Source organism: Pteropus vampyrus, unplaced genomic scaffold (genome assembly GCF_000151845.1).
Source record: "Pteropus vampyrus isolate Shadow unplaced genomic scaffold, Pvam_2.0 Scaffold207, whole genome shotgun sequence".
NCBI lineage: Eukaryota > Metazoa > Chordata > Mammalia > Chiroptera > Pteropodidae > Pteropus > Pteropus vampyrus.
In genome coordinates this window covers 2,382,071-2,387,894 of record NW_011888988.1, presented here as the reverse complement: position 1 = coordinate 2,387,894, position 5,824 = coordinate 2,382,071, and the positions used below count along the sequence as shown (strand labels likewise).

General features: G+C 45.4%; 1 protein-coding gene and 1 pseudogene across 5 annotated transcripts in view; both read right to left on the bottom strand.

The window, feature by feature from the left end:
- The window catches only part of HHAT (hedgehog acyltransferase), a 243,721-nt gene that overhangs the window by 134,174 nt on the left and 103,723 nt on the right, over positions 1 to 5,824 (bottom strand). The window contains exon 8 of one of the 5 annotated variants that reach the window (XR_002783344.1): positions 394 to 475. The exons of 2 other annotated variants lie outside the window; for them this stretch is intronic. The gene's annotated coding sequence lies outside the window, so the exon portion shown is untranslated. Of the gene's footprint in view, positions 1 to 393; positions 476 to 1,282; positions 1,343 to 3,935; positions 4,198 to 5,824 lie in introns of those variants that run through there. 2 more of the 5 variants (XR_002783343.1, XR_002783342.1) reach the window with 2 other exon arrangements.
- On the bottom strand, positions 618 to 736 carry LOC111746996 (annotated as a pseudogene).

Below are 5,824 nucleotides of genomic sequence, written 5' to 3'. Positions count from 1 at the left end.
AATAAGCGTCTCTTTAAAACAAGCTTGGGTATTGAGTGATTGACAAAGATGTTGTGACTAAAAGCTCACAGCAATCTAATCCTGCATTTCTCCTAGAAGCAATGGCTCAGTATTCACTAACTCGCTATTTGCAGAAATCTCATGGACTGAATATCGCAGCCTTTCTCCCAGAACTCCAGATCCCCCTGATCTGGCTCCATTTCCCCTAACACACCATGTTGCTCACTTATTTATTATGTTTATTATTATCTGTCTCGCCAGCTAGAAAGTAAACCCTGTGAGAGTACGTGCTTTTGCTTGCTTTGTTCACTACTTTATCGCCCGCACCCAGCACAGTTTCTGCATATAACAGGCACTCAGAAAATATTTGTTGGCTCAATGAATGAATGACAGATGGGTGGAGAGTCAGAACTTCCCCTGAAGCAGTGGTCCAGTCAAGCATATTCCTAAAGGACAAGTCACACATGAGGGTATCCTGAGAAAAAAAGGGCGAAGGTGGGGATTCTGACTCTACGATATCCACACTTTTTTTTTTTTTTAGGGGAGGCAACCCTTGGTTGACCTCACAGATTACAACGACCTTGTCAGCTTACAATCCCTTATTTTTCATTCTTTTACACCTACAGCACCTGTTCTTCTTAGGTGGTCTCCCATCCAAGTACTAACCAGGCCTGACCCTACTTAGCTTCCGAGATCAGACGGGATCGGGCTTGTTCAGGGTGGCATGGCCGTAGACTATCCACACTTTAAAGACATGACAGTTTGAAGCTGATTATTGCTAAAATGCTAAGGAAGCGAACATTCAGTAAATTAGGATATATTGAGAGATGACATGGTGTTGTCCCCGCTCTACCACTTATTTCTTTGGACAAATTATTTAACATCTCTGGCTTTTATTTTCCTCATCAGTACAATGGGGATAATAAATATGAGGCCTTCTCTGACTAACCTATTGAACTGACATATAAGACAATAGATATGGAACAAGTGTTTTTAAATGCTCAGGTGCTACACAGGCGTATTGATGGTGCTGCCTGTCCTGGGGTACGTTGCTTGTTGGCATTAATTCCCTGACAGCAGAGACTCCCCTTCAGCTCCGTAGGTCAGGAGCTGGCACATCGTAGTAGGTGCTCAACAAATACTCACTGAACAGGAAGAATTTGGACTTTTGGTACAATCTCTTAAGATCATGCTCATAATTTGTCTAAATAGTCTGTAAGTAAAACATCAATAATAAAAATAATCTAGACCATTTGAGACTCAAACATGAAGTTGCAGAATAGTTTGCGAGGAGACCATACAACAGGGACACTCGGCGCAGTACGATGTGACAAAAGTTGCCCTGAAAAAGCAAAGAGACTTTTTACTAACCCTCCACCACCTGCTCAGTGGTCAGAGCACAGAGCTCCCAGATCATGAGCGCAGGTGGCTTGGCAGAGACCACTCCACCCTCGACCCTCCCTCCGATGCCTGTCTCTCCTCATGGAGGGGAGGGCTCCAGACAACCAGCCCTGATACCAGAAAAACATCTCGAGGCTCACTCCCTGCTGCAAGCAGTTCAAGTTTCCACCTGGGTTTGAAGAAGCAGCTGACTGAGTTCCTATATGAGAAACTCGTACAAGAATAAGCTGTGTGGATTTCTCGAGGGCAGCTCCCGTCCCTGCTTGTCCTTCCTGCCCACACTGTGCTGGAACAGCGCTGAGTTGCTTGAGCTCAAGCTCCATTAGGGAAGTGATTTTACCAAGTGGGAGAGAATCGCTCTCCCTACTTCACCTCACACCCTCCCCCGTCCCCTGACCCCTCATCCTGTAGACCAGGAACCCAGGAACCCGCAGGATACTAAGGATTTTCCTGGATTCTAAGAGGCAGCCCTAATCCTCCTGTTTTGCCATCCTAAGAGCCAAGGATCACAGCCAGATCCTACAGGTAACTCAAGTAGAGGTCTCTACTCAAACCCAAGAGAGGTGCTGGCACAGTTTTTTGCCTTTACTGAAAGGATTCAAGTGATCAGTGACCTCGAGGAAGAGAAGCACACAGACCACATTTTAGTTACTAATGATTTTCAGTCAAAGGCAAAATTTTGGCAGATGATCTTAATAGTAATTTGGGGGAACTTATAACTGCTGTCAAACAGGAAATGAAATACAGAAAACATATCGTCTAAAACCAGTCCTTCGGATTTCTCTATGGATCAATCCCATGGAACTGAGTGAGCACATAAGCATTTGGAGGAAATACGCCCTGTCTCAAATACACCACGTCTCACCTTGCTGCAGAAACTCACTTGAGAAATCCTAGGGAACCTAGGATTGTAGCCCTCGATTTTCCAGTAAAACCACAGACTTTAAGAAAGTTACCTGATCCCAACTGCAAAAATATAAGTAGTCTGGGAAATACATTGCTATGATAATTACTGCTACCAATTGAGTCAGTTGCCAACTACGTAATGACTACTTGTATCTATCGTCTTTACTCCAACGGTAAGGTCATATCCACAGACACTGCTTTCCAGAAGCCTGGTGGGCTAGCTCTCCTATCTAAACAGTCCCACAGGGAACTACATACTTCCCTGCAATGGGGATCAGGAGGGCAGCCTTCCAAAATCCAAGGAAGGTTGTCTGCAGGTCACAGTCAGCTCCCAGCAGAGGTGGGACATTCCTTCCTGGATGGCAGAGTCCAACATCTATGAGCTTCTTACCCACGAGGAGCAATTTTAGGGGAACAGAGGGAAGAGAGCAAAGAAAAGAGAAGTCTGCATGTAGGAAAATGAGTTGGAAGACAAATGCATCCTTGGGACAACAAACGGGGTCAATCCATTTTTCCTAGGTTTTTGTGACTGCAGACCAGTGACCTCCATGTGGTTTAGGTGCCTTGAGCTGAGTCTGGCTGGCCTGATTGCTTATCTTCTTATTGAAGAGCCACCCCGCCCCCAGGCCCCTCCCAGCCTTGGAGCTGATTGGGTTCATCCTCCCCCTGCCTCTTCAGTCCCTCTGGAGCCCCATTCCCTGGAAACACCCACGAAAGCTCCCACCGAAGTTCTTCTTGGGCCCAGTCCTTGTTACCCATGTGAATGTAAGATACTAAATACTCAGGCACATTTCCAGTCACTCACAGCCATCACCCAGGGAGTCTACAGAGTCATGGATGTCAAGGAGAAGGAGTCCTGAGGAGTCATCTAGCCCAGGCCAGTGCCTCTCAAATTATAATGTGCAGAAAATCTTGTTAAAAAGCAGATTCTGATTCAGTAGGACTGAGGTGAGACCCAAATTCCTGCATTTCTAATAAGCTCTCAGGACAGGTTGATGCTGCTCTTCCTCAAACCACACTCTGGACAGCAAGGCTCTTGCTAAAAACAGTCATTTGCTACATTAAAGCAACATACCAAATACAAAATAAGTAAGGTATGGCCATCCCTGGCCTCCAAAAGCTCAATGAGCTGGACACAATGATTGCATTAACACATATAAGTATTAAAATACACGAACATACAAAGTACCATGAAGCAAAGAGGAACAAGTGACCCTTCTACCTAGGGAGTTGAGCACAGCTCAGACAGAAAAGGTGTCACTGAAGCTAGGACTGACTTGAAGAGTCAGTGGTACTTTGCCTGATAGAGGAGCAGTACTAAGCGAGCCCTGAAGACAAGAAGCGGCACCAAGGTCATGGAGGTTTGTGCAGAGCCGGATGGGCTGAACTGAGGACAAGGACTAGTCTGTACCACCGTAATACACGGCGAGTGAGAAGCACTTGAAATGGTAGCTTGGAGCCGAGGTTTGTATGTCGTGCTTAAGAGTAAAACATTCTTTCCAAGCATGGCAAGCAAAGAATTAGTCTTAACTTTTACCCTGTAGGTTGAGTATAGCTTACAATACTTAGCGGAAGACACAGTATTCATCTTGTTCATCAGGTAAGCAGCTGGACAGAGAATTTTGTTCGCATACCAAGAAAAAAGCCTTGCTTTTACTGTTGTGAGGACAGGTCCTAAAGGGCTTCCCTCCCAGCATGCACCCAGGTCCTCACCTTCCACTGTAACAGAGCAAGAAGACTTCTCTCAGCTCCTCCCTCCGAAAAACCCCATCCCTACAGACAAACAGCTGTCAAACTCCTCTATCATATCAAAGTCTGAATTGAATCTCTTTTCTTCTTTTAAGTCCGCAATCTTTCTCCTCATCTGATAGCAAAGACGTGGCACAATGTCTGATAAAATAATGATAGTAATTAAGAAAGGCGTACGTTCTTCATTCCTTCCAAGGCAGATTCATTCTCAAGAACACTGCTAGCAGACACAATATTTTGGCACACCACGTAGTAACACTAATGAGAAAACTAGGGAGATACAGAAGCTGGAGTGTCGCGAGTGGCCACCCCTGTGCCTGGTACACCCACAGCAACGATATGCCCATGCAGGCTACAGAGAGAAACCGCTCAGCTGCCAGATCGAAATAATATTTGAAAATTTCGCTCTTAAGACCTGGTAAGCAAAATTTCAGAGACGACTGACCAGTTGTTGACTCACCATAGATTTCCCAAGTGCCCACTCACTGCTGGGCACCAAGGAGGATGCCAGGGACGCAGTGTTAAATAAGAACAAGATGTGATCAGCGCCCTCAGAGAACTTACGGTCCAGTGCCATGTGAGCGAGGAAAGAAACGATGACTGTGTGACTGTTGCCATGAAAAGTACAGGTGTTCGTTCCAAGAGGTGGGTATTATAATATCTCCATTTTCCAGAGGAGGAAACTAAGACACAGAGAGATCACCGGGGAATAAGCAGTGGAGCCAGGAGTCAAACCTAGGCAGTCAGGCTCCAGATCGGGGTTCTGGTGACCGGTAACTAACGCGAAAGCCCTCCATTTGAAGATGCCTTGCATCAGACAGCTGCTCACCCTAAAAGCCTTCAGGCTGAGAGTTCGCTCAGTAATCTGTGAACTGAAAACATCTCCGACACAGAGAGAAATGGAGAAGAGGGGAGAGTAACTTTCTTTGAAGTGAAAATAAATCCAGGAAGCTAAACAAAAGGATGGTTCATAAAATCTCTCTCAACTTGCTATTCCCTTTCCACTTTGATTTACGCGAGTCTGTGCTTCGAGGAAAAGGTAAGGGGATTTTGAAATATGAATGTTAGAAGAAGAAAAATGTTTTCTGAGTCTGTTGAGATGGGCTCATAAGAGAAAAGAAATGTCTAAGAGAGGAACCCAAAACTGTGAGGTAATACAAATGTTCTGCAGGTAGAAACTTTGCAAAAAGAACTTCATAGGGGTGAGGGAGAGGTCACACTGGTGGTGCAGCTTACTGCGACCCCCATGCTTTCTTTTGGAGTCTCGTGCCTTTCACATATTATTGCCACCTGTACCACCTTCCACCTCCTCAACCACCCACCCTCTCGGGCCTTTCTTTTCTGGGAAATTAAAAAACAAACGGTACAAAGTTTACTTTCATATCTGTAATTATGACTTTTAACTAATGTTTTGGTGTCTACAGCGTGCCTGCTTTAGTAGATGACCCCATCCAGGAACCCTCAAAACAACTCCGTGAGACAAGTGCTATGATGAGCCCTATTTTAAGATGGTTAAATAAATTGCCCAATTTCATGAGTAGCGGGGCTGGGAGCACTTTAGCACCGGGACACTAGTGGTCCCCACCCAACGTGGCTGGGCCTACTACGACGATAGAACTGGAAAGGAACACAGACATCATCTCATGACAAAGTCTGTCTTTTATTCAACAGATGAAGAAACTGAGGCAAAAACAATCTGATCAAGCTCCCTCCTCTGAGAGCAGAGGCTATGACTTTTCCACTATGGTCTCTATCTCTGAATTGTCAC